The following is an 11,224-nucleotide window of genomic DNA, read 5'->3' as shown; positions in this document are numbered from 1 at the left end:
AGGGAACGTTCTTAGAACTTTTTATTTCTAGCGGGGAAGGTGCATGCATGCAATGAAACCGTCTATAGTGTAGGGCAGTACAGTACAGTATACTACAAGATGGTATTTATACAGTATATAATGGGTCATTAGTCATTAGATGACCGAAATGACCCTCCATGGCTAAATGTTTACTTTTACCTTGCATGATGATAACTAGTTGGGCAGTTTCAACATTGCAGAATAGACAGACAGATAGGCAGGCAGGCTGTGACATCATAAATTATTAGTTTTTTCTGTATTGTTCATACAATACTCTTATATTTCAGATCACCATCAAGAGGAGACCTCTGCTGTATATCATCAACTTAATTTTTCCAGTATTTTGTTTTCTTGTGCTGGATGTGGCCTCATTCTTCATAAATGCATCTGAAGCAGAGAAACTGGGCTTTAAAGTGACTTTACTGCTGTCCATATCTGTGTTACTGCTGATTCTTAATGACAAGCTGCCATCTACTGCAAGTGAAATGCCACTGATTGGTAAGTTTACGTGACAAGGCAAGGCAAGGCAAGTTTATTTGTATAGCACATTTCATACACAAAGGTCATTCAAAGTGCTTTACATAGAAATGAGAAAACAAAAATCAAAGAAACATGCATTTAAAATATCAATTAAAAGAAAATAAATGTGATTTTTTTAAATGTGTGAAAAAGAATAAAACAGGAATAAAAGTATAAAACAGTTAAAAATAAGAATAAAATCAAGAGAAATAGAAAATAATTAAAATAGTGCATATAAAATATAGTGCAATCAGTTCGGACGCGGCATAGTGCTCATTCAGTAAATGCATAGCTAAACAGATGTGTTTTGAGTCTGGATTTGAATGTGGCTACTGTTGGAGCACATCTGATCTCTTCTGGAAGCTGGTTCCAGCTGCGACTGGCATAATAGCTAAAAGCTGACTCTCCTTGCTTTGAGTGAACCCTTGGTATTTCTAGCTGATGTGATTCTAATGATCTGAGTAATCTGATGGGTTTATATTCAATGAGCATATCAGCAATGTATTGAGGTCCTAGTCCACTGAGTGATTTATATACCATTAATAATACTTTAAAATCAATCCTAAATGTAACTGGTAGCCAGTGTAGAGACCTGAGGACTGGTGTGATATGTTCATATTTTCTGATTCTGCTCAGAATCCTGGCAGTAGCATTCTGAATGAGCTGGAGCTGTCCAATAGTCTTTTTGGGAAGGCCAGTGAGGAGGACATTACAATAATCCACCCTGCTGGTGATGAAAGCATGCACAGGTTTCTCTAAGTCTTGTCTGGAAACAAAGCATCTAATTCTTGCAATATTTTTTAGATGATAGTATGCTGATTTAGTTATTGCTTTGACATGACTACTGAAACTAAGGTCCGACTCCAGAATCACACCAAGATTCCTGACTTGATTTTTAGTTGTTTGACCCCTAGCATCAAGGTATGCATTCACCTTGAGAACTTCATCTTTGTTTCCAAACGCAATTACTTCAGTTTTCTCTTTGTTTAACTGAAGAAGGTTTTGGCACATCCAACTGTTAACTTCATCAATGCATTTGCACAGGGAGTCCATGGGGCTGTAGTCATTAGGGGATAGAGCTAAGTAGATCTGAGTGTCGTCTGCATAACTGTGATAGGCAATTTTGTTCTCTCTCATTATTTGGCTTAGTGGGAGCATATACAGGTTGAACAGGAGTGGCGCAAGAATTGAGCCTTGCGGGACTCCACATGTCATGGATGTCCACTCAGATTTATGGCCACCTATACTTACATAATAACCTCTCCCTTCTAAGTATGACTTGAACCATTTCAGGACCACCCCAGAAAGCCCGACCCAGTTTTCCAGCCTGTCAAGAAGTATGTTGTGATCGACAGTGTCAAAAGCAGCACTGAGGTCGAGTAGCACCAGCACTGATAGTTTGCCTGTGTCTGTATTGAGGCGAATATCATTTATTATCATTTATAAAGTTGAGTTGACTCACTCAACTCAACTTTATTTATAAAGCACCAAAAAACAACGATTATTGACCAAGGTGCTGTACATTAATCCATAGTATTAAAAATAAAATAACACTAAAAACATCAATTACACCAGAAAAGACAGGACAAAGACATAAAAACACTCCAGACATCGCAATATCAACTACACACAGTAAATTCCCTGGTGTTAATTTAACACCGGTCTGTGTTCATATGGGAACCACCGGCAGGGTGTTAAAAGTAACTCTGAAGCAGTGTTAAAGTTAATAAGTTCATTGTGACAGTGTGTTTATAAAGCACATCTGTTAGATCAGAAGATGATGAGATAAATCTTAAACTCTTGCTATACTAATTTTTATGAAACCATATGTCTTGTGATTTGATTGAAAAATTAAAATTTGAGCAAAGCAGTGTAATTTTATGTTTAATCATCATTGTGGTACTGTGAAGTCCCACAGTAATGCAAGAATCTATATAGTCTTAAGTATAAAATTTAGAACACAAATTGAACCCATGATTTAAAATAGCAACACTGAGACATCAACAGTCAGGGTATAAAACACAATCATGGTGACAATCAACAACAAAGCTTCATGCTGCAATGCATGCTGGGTAACAGGATTGTATAAAACTCATTCTTAACTCCCATCATGCATTGCAACATGACAAAATTGTACGACTCTCTTACCATTTACTGTCACCATTGTTGAGATTTGTATCCGAAGTGTTGATGTCTCTCTTAAGCAAAAAAATATATTAATTAAAACTACAGCATTACAGCAATCTTAGTCAGAGCTGTGTCATATGTAAAGATCATGTGTTTTGCATACTTTATTTCTTTATCATTTGATTATAATCTCAGGTTTTAATAATTGGTAGTTTATCTTATAAACAAACAACATCAGTGTCTATTTGACTTGTGATTACAGTCTCGTCAGAAAGAAGATTTGTTTACTAAATCACGTGTGTGGATGCTGGAATAGTTGAGCACTTGTTTTTTGTTTTTGACAGCAGTTTAAAAGTACTATAGAAGTACGATAAGACTACTATAGAAATACTATAGCAGCTTTAAAATATTATAGAGGTATTAGAACATCACATAAGTATGTTATGTTCTGTAATACCTCTATAATATCCTAGAGCCGCTATAGTATTTCTATAGTAGTCTTATCGTACTGTTATAGTAATATTTTGTCCCAAAATACTATTTTCCTAAGGATAATTAGGCCATGCATAACCATGTTGTTTTCGTATTTAGATATGACGACCAGAAAAAAAAAAGTTTTTGTTATATTAAGTTGGTTCAGTGCCATTGACTCTCATTATTTTTCGGCGTTTTCCTTCAGTTTTCAGTCCATAATGGCGGCCGCGCCGTCACGTCATGGGGGCAACTGTTGCTATGGAGCGTTCTATTGAGTTTCGCCTCTTGGGCTTCTATACTCTTTGACTAAAGCCAATGTGGACTAAACCAAAGTCAAGTATGGGTGTGGTTGGGTTGAAGAAGTGATGAAGTTAATTAGATAATGAAGAGATGGACGAAGTGATGATTGACCATTAATGATAAACACCTGCTGTTAATAAACAGAATCACTAAAGAAAGATAAACAAGAAGAGAATAAAGACAAAATACCAGCAGAACCACAACAACTACAAAAAATAAATAAACATTTCTTGGTGGAGCTAATGTAGACTGCAAAATCCCCAGAGTTAAATTAACATTAACACTGCTTAATGTTTATATAGATCCACACAGAGTGTTAAAAAAGTAACACTTGAAGCATTTTACATCTTACATCTTACTTGTAGAGTTATTTATTAACTTAGGTTTATACCACGGGTCTGTTGAATGCTGCATTCTGATTGGCTGAGAAATGTTCTATGGGTGTTGATTATTTTTCTGTAAACCGCACACCTAATTTTTCAAATGTCTTAAAAATAGACCCCTTCAAGGTTTGTAAACATTGAATGATTATCGGGTGCTCGCGCAGCACGGGGTCGAACTGTTCATACCATTTAGGCTTTATAATTTAATCTAACAGTGCTGAAAAATGATGACTTACCTCAAATGAAGTGAGCACTACAAACACAAGCCTCTTTGATCTTTGCATCGTCCCAGTCTGCATGTTAATTGCTTGCAGACGCAGATGTTGTATTTTTTTGTTTTTGAGATTCTGCATGAATTGCGAAAACTTAACAGAAGACCTCGTGCGATTTTCACAGTTTCGTTTTGAAAGCGTCTGAAAGTTGCGCGATCCTATTTCATCAATTGCGCTGAAAATTCAAAGAAAGCTCTTACATACTCATGTACAAAACACTGTGCAGCATGTTTACTTGCTAAACAAGCAGTGCACTCCGACGTTATATTAGTTTGCATCCATATAAACTCATAATTACTCCCGCTCGGGTTTGAATGACAGCAGAGAGACTCGCCCACCGTCTCACAGACCACCCCCTCATAGTATTCAGCACAGAAGCGGTCGAAAGTGGACAAAAGAGACGGATTTAAATACCAGGTGTAAACGTCATGTGTCTCTCTCGTCCACTTGTGATCCGATCGATAAAAACACATCTTAATACCAAGTGTAAACAGCCCCTAGGAGTTCTGGATAAGATTTGTTGATACCCAGAATGCATTGCAGCATGAAGCTTTTCATTTTATGGTCACCATGGTTGAGATTCATACTCTGATTCTTGATGTTTGTGCGTCCCAATTATACAGCAGATCATTTTTTGTGCAAAGTTTCTTAAACCCCTTAATGACAAACTGCTGTGAAAGAGCTGAATCTCATACACAATGGTTTCTGCGTTTTCACGTGTCTGTGTGGCATGACTTTCTTTTTCGTGCCAGTTTTATGCATTGGTTATTCAATTGTTTTTCATATTTTCTTACCATTGTTGCTTGGGATTGGGGTTAAAACAACTTTCTGTTACATAAATTGACATCCTCACCCAACTCCAACCCCAAGCAAAAACGGTTTATTTGTCTGGCAGATACGTGTAAACACAGAAACACATCACTTGATTGCCCGAAATATTTAGAGCTGAATTCAAAAACAATCTCATTCCTATCTTACCATATCTGCGCTACTCACCTGACCAACGGGGAGCTCAAATTGCTTCACTGCCTTGAAGGCTACGTTGAGGGCTTAAACGAGTAACAAGCATTTTGATTGGTCATTTTTGTGAACCAATCAATTCTTTCTGCCCTCAGAACATGCTGATTGGTTAAAAGTTTTTTTCGAAGCCCCTCCCTTGTTGACCCAGGGACACGTTGAACTCTGCAAAATCAGGTCGTACTTCTTGCAACGTCAAGAAAACTGGACACTTGTAACACACTCCATAGTTTACTTTTCTGCACGCTAACCAAAGACAGTAAAAGCTAATGGTGCCCTTCCTATTTCACCCAGGAAACTTGTCTATAGGCAGAGTTCAGGGAAGAGAAGGGGCTCTTCATGGAGTACAGGGGAGGGAGCAAGCACTTCAATGTGTTCAGAAGAGTGAGTGGGCTTTTCACAGAGGACAGAAAAGAGAGTTTACCATTCACTGAGTTTAGGGGAGCAAGGGTGCACCTTGCGGAGTTCAGGAACTCAGACAAATTAGGAACTACATATTAAAAAGTGGCTATTGTGCTCCATTATGCAGTAGCAAACTGATACAGCATTGTATGAGAAGTGTCGATCAGACCACAAGTTAACATGTTACAAGTTTAAATGGGGTGTGAAATGTTCTGTTCTCAAGGTCATTTATTTTCACCCACATTCAGAGTAGTCGAAAACACATTCAACCAGACTGTTTTGGTGGTATAGATGCTCATATTGTTAAATGTCTTCGAGCAGCCACAAGAGCCCTTCTACTCACTGCCTATTGATCTAATGCGGTGGTTCTCGGTCCTGGTCCTGGAGGCCCAATGCTCTGCACATTTTGTATGTCTCCCTTGTTTAACACAGCTGATTCAAATCATCAGCTCATTAGCAGAGATCTCATTGTCTGTCGGATAGGGGAGACATGCAGGGTGTGCGGAGCGGTGGGCCTCCGGGACCAGGATTGAGAGCCACTGATCTAATGTGATGTACCGAGCACAAAGTTTTTATATTGGACCTGACTTAACACGAACCCACAGGGGCGGTTTCCCGGGCCGGGATTGGCTTGGTCCGGGGCTGGGCCTTGGTTTAATTGGGAAATATAACTAGCAGAGGTCCTCTCCAGAATTTTGTTCCAATCACCTGGGGCACGTTCAATCCCACACCGGTGCACAAAGTTTTGCTACGGCTTCCGGGTTGAACGACATGTTTCCTGGAAACGGTGTGCAACGGAATGCAACAGGTTTTAGAAGCGTTTTCTCTTGTTTGGTGGGTGTGTCGGAAATGTCGGCCCAATCAGCGGCAAGATGTATAAAACCACGCGGTAGTAAAGAGACAGCTCGCTCAATGGGTTCAAGTTGGAATGTTGTCTTTCATTCTGGACGGCAAGGTCAGTGACTGTAACATTGAGGGTCTTTTACAGTATTAAACACACATTTATAACGATTGCATCAGGCTTCAGAAACATTTAAAAAAGAACACAAAGAATGGCCTCTCATCTACCGTAGTTGCAACTCTTGCGTCATCACAACAGGGCATTCAACACATCGCCGTTTGTGTTTAATAAACATTGTGCAACGTTGTGCAACGTTTTGTCGGGGCTGAACGCAGCCCTGGATTTGCTACAGTAATAAGCACAGTTTTTCGGCAGGAGGTGACCTCCTGGCTCCCTGGTGTTTAAAACCCTCAACAAAGCCTTCAAGGCAGCACTGCGTTTCAGCCAATCACAGCACTGGTGCTAGATATCGAGCCTTCCGACAGCTTCTGGCAGTTTGAGCTCACCGTTGGTCAGGTGAGTAGCACAGATATTGTAAGATAGGAATGTGATTGTATTTATATTCCGCTCTAAATGTTTCGAGCACTTAAGTGACGTGTTTGTATGTTTTCACATGTCTGTGGCACGAATGTCTTTATCGTGCCAGTTTCACTTATTAGTTATTCAATTGTTTTTCCTTTTTTCTAACCCTTGTTGCTTGGGATTGGGGTTAGATTTGTGTTTTTTGACTGGTTTTTAAACTGTTTTCACATGAGGCAAAGTTGGGTTTGGCATAAATGCAAGTTGGAGTTGGATTAGGATGCAATTTGTTTTAACACCAATCTCAAACTACAATGTTTACAATGTAAAATTGGGAAAAAGATTGAGTAACCAATACGTGAAACCAGCACGAAAAAGAAAGTCGTGCCATGAAAACATGGAAACACATCTCTTAAACACTCAAAACATTTCGAGCGGATTATAAATACAGTCACCTTCCTATCTTACAATATCTGCGCTACTCACCTGACCAACGGTGAGCTCAAACTGCCAGAAGCTGGCGGAAGGCTCGATATCTAGCACCAGTGCTGTGATTGGCTGAAACGCTCCGGGCACGGGGACTGCCCTCCAGGCAGTGCTGCCCTGCAGGCTTCGCCGAGGCTCCCAAAGGGGTCACATGATGAAAATGTCAGCACTGCCACTCTGTAGGTGTGAGCAAAAACAGGTCATTGAAATTTGGCTTTCATTATGATGTCATAAGGATATCTTATTAGAATAATACCGCCTCCTTAATCTGAACTCTCCGCCAACTGCAATGCCGTTTAGTGCAGAGAGAAAGAGAGAGAAAAGAAGGACTTGACAGCACAATTGAGTTTGAATTACAACAAACCACCATCATTGTGATCAGTGTTTGCACTTTATCCGCTCATTTGCATTTTAAAAAACACACCCAAAACGACACATTTTTGGACTTGACAGCACAATAGAGTTTCAATTACAACAAACCACCATCATTGTGATCAGTGTTTGCACTTCATCCGCTCATTTGCATTTTAAAAAACACACCCAAAACGACACATTTTTGCTCAAACCTACAAAGTGGCAATGCTAACATTTTCATCATATGACCCCTTTAAACACTGCTGAAAAACTGTGCTAATTAGCAAATCCAGGTGATTGGAACAAAACTCTTGGCACATGGATTACCCACCTCTGATAACTAGTTTTTACAAACTTGCCATATTAAAAACATTACCTATGTGCATTTTGAGGTAAAACAAAGGGCACTGATTTATTTTAAGATATGTCAAGTTGTTTTCAGTTTGGAGAGCTCTTAAAAGTGTTTAAGTCTAGGACTAGTCTCACAGGGGCGGTTTCCCGGACAGGGATTAGACAAGTCCTAGACTAAAACATTTTTAAGAGCTGTCCAAACTGAAAACAACTTGCACTTACATATCTTAAAATACAACAGGGCCCTTTGTTTTGCCACAAAATGCACACAGGTAATGTTTTTAGTAAGGCATGTTTGTTAAAACTAGTTATATTTCCTAATTAAACTAAGGCCTAGTCCTGGATTAAGCTAATCCCTGTCCGGGAAACCACCCCACAGTGTTTAGCACGGCCTCTAGACTATATTAAAACTATTGATAGTTTCTCCGCCCCTTAAATTTTTGTTTCATTTTGCAAGCGTGTGAAAGTTGCACATGCTTTTTTCAATGATTGCTCTGAACTATCAGAGAAAACTTTTACATAAACTCTGAGCAGCATGTTTACTAACAAGCTGTGATACTCACATAATATTAGTTTTAGTTAATTTTAAACCCGTTATTACTCCTGCTTAAATTTTCTGTGTATTTTCAGTAATATCTGTGTGAAAATGGCTTATTAAACTCTCCCCGAGATCAGAGACTTGAGAGAAATGTAACTTTAACTCATGTATGAATTTTTTGCTATAATGGTTTGCTGTTGTTGTCACAGGGATTTACTGCATTGGGGTTTTCTCACTTATCGGCATAAGTATTCTGGAGACCATATTTGTGAGCATTCTGATTGCTAAAGGAAAAGAGACCAAACCAGTAACACCAACAGAAAGCGGAGTAGATTTAACCGTTCAACATGGTAAGAGTCAATCCAGCAATTAAATAAGAAACATTGTCTTAAATCTGTTTATTCTTACTATAAAACTGAAAAGCCGCCATACAGACAAAATTCAAACAATCTTGATTGTAGTAACCACTACATAACCAGAAAAGACACACCACCTACATTGAGTAGACAACAGAAGATGAACTTAATTGATTCTTTAGTTAATAATGTTTAATGTTTAAATAATGACATTCTGTGCAGCTGTTCATATAATTCTGGTCAGCATACTGTATATTTTTGTATTCTTATGGGAAATCAAAACTTAATTTTATTTCTGTTGTACTATTCACAACATCCATTGGAGCAAAGCAGCCTCATAGAAGTAAAAATATTTGAATAGAAAAAGATAAAAATCTTTAGTAAAATTAGTAAAAAAGCTACAGTAAATTTTTTTACTTGACCCATAGCATTTATAGAGCCATGGTTTGTATTTCTTTCCACAGATGATGTAATATACTTGCATAACTCTCTAGACACAGTTACCGGTAGAACTGAACAGATGACATGTACGCCCGACAAGCTGAAGCAGATCCTTATGGAGTTTTGGGATTTTACTCACCAACACCAAGAAAAAGTCTCACCATGCTGGACCTTAGCAGCAAGAATTGTAAATGTGATCTTTATTGTTCTTTACATAATCACCATTATTGTGTCTCTGTCCATTCTCGGCAAGGTTTGGTTTCAATTTTAATATAATTTTATACACAGCAAGAGTTAAAATTTCAGTTGAATTCAACACCTAACGAGTAAGTTGTTTTTCAGAGTTGGAATTAATTGACAGACTTTATCATGTCAGTTTTAACCCAACTCCTTAGAGATGTGATTACACTCCGCCCACACGTTTCAGTCTTCTGTTTTCATGTGTGCTGGAGATTAAATGGAAAGTAAAACCTTTAAAAAAAAAATTAATTTGCCTGTAATGCAATCTGTAACTCTATCCTCTCTATCACCACACTCTGTAAAGAACGGACGGGGTACTGTGTAGATGTGAAGGATTTTTCCGTATTTGTGTTTTACAGGTGTTTGTCTGGTTTTTTTGATGGCATGTTGCATTGTGGGTGCGGTGACTCCTGTTGCGGTCTTTCACTTTTGCCTCTCTGTCGCCATCTCTGTTTGAAACCTAAAATTACAACTTGCTTGCAGAGTTATTTTCTAACATGGATGATGTTTAACTTCTAAACAAATGCTGTCAGAACAAGATACAAGTGTTCAACTATTCCAGCATCGACACATGTGATTTGGTGACGGGTCTTCTTTCTGGCGTGGCGTGTGGGTCGGATGGATATTTGCCACAACATTTATCACATTAAATCTCCAGTTTGTTTTGGATTCGTTTGGAGTCACCACTGTGGTGATTGGTGTTCCCTCTGGTTGGGCTTTTGTCCCTTGACCTTCCAGAACTGACTCTGCTCTTTTAACATTGCAGCAGTGTTTTTGCTTGCAGCAATTACAACTTGTTCATTGCTTGAGTAAAGGGAAGTGTCTATGATGTCATCTATGCTTGGTTGTTTTTTTGTTACGCTGCCAAGCATTTAAATATGAAATGAAAAAATAAGAATAGAGAACTGAAATTTGTAAGAGTGACACTGTATTGAATAAGATTGCTGCAAATGTGTTAACTGTGGTTTTTGCTTCAGAGACATCAACCCTTTGGATACAAATCTCAACAATGGTGAGAGTAAATGTTAGGAGGGAGTTTTCCGCAGTCCTGGTGCCCGGCGTGCATTGCGGCGTGGAGCTTTGTTGTTGGTTGTTGTTGTTGCGTTTCGTGGGCGGATTGGGGTGTGCCTGGGGGCTGCGGACAATGTTCCGTAGTTCTACGAACAGTGTTCTGTGGATCAACAGAATGTTCAGTTTTTGAATGGATGGAGGTGTCTGTAAACATAACGGAGGAAGTGCCGGTGGTTTTCTGCCAGGACATTATTGTTTTTTAGGGGCTGTTTACACTTGGTTTTAGGATGTGTTTTCGTCGATCGGATCACAAGTGGACGAGAGAGACACGTTACGTTTACACCTGGTATTTAAATCCGTCTCTTTTGTCCACTTTCGACCGCATCTGTCCTGAATACTGTGAGAGGGTGGTCTGTGAGACGGTGGGCGAGTCTCTTTGCTGTCATTCAAACGCGAGCGGGAGTAATTATGAGTTTATATGGATGCAAACTTATATTATGTCGGAGCCCGCTGCTTGTTTAGCAAGTATACATGCTGCACAGTGTTTTGTACGTTTATTTGTTGGAGCTTTC

The 11,224-nt window shown here is 39.0% G+C and overlaps 1 long non-coding RNA gene across 1 annotated transcript; it reads left to right on the top strand.

The window, feature by feature from the left end:
* The first annotated feature begins 312 nt into the window (after positions 1-312).
* LOC141350823 (uncharacterized) lies at positions 313-9,906 on the top strand. Its single transcript, XR_012358971.1, has 3 exons — positions 313-519; positions 8,814-8,954; positions 9,425-9,906. It is a non-coding gene; the product is annotated as an uncharacterized lncRNA (long non-coding RNA).
* The last annotated feature ends 1,318 nt before the right edge of the window (positions 9,907-11,224 follow it).

Source organism: Misgurnus anguillicaudatus, chromosome 19 (genome assembly GCF_027580225.2).
Source record: "Misgurnus anguillicaudatus chromosome 19, ASM2758022v2, whole genome shotgun sequence".
NCBI lineage: Eukaryota > Metazoa > Chordata > Actinopteri > Cypriniformes > Cobitidae > Misgurnus > Misgurnus anguillicaudatus.
This window is presented reverse-complemented; position numbering and strand designations above follow the sequence as displayed.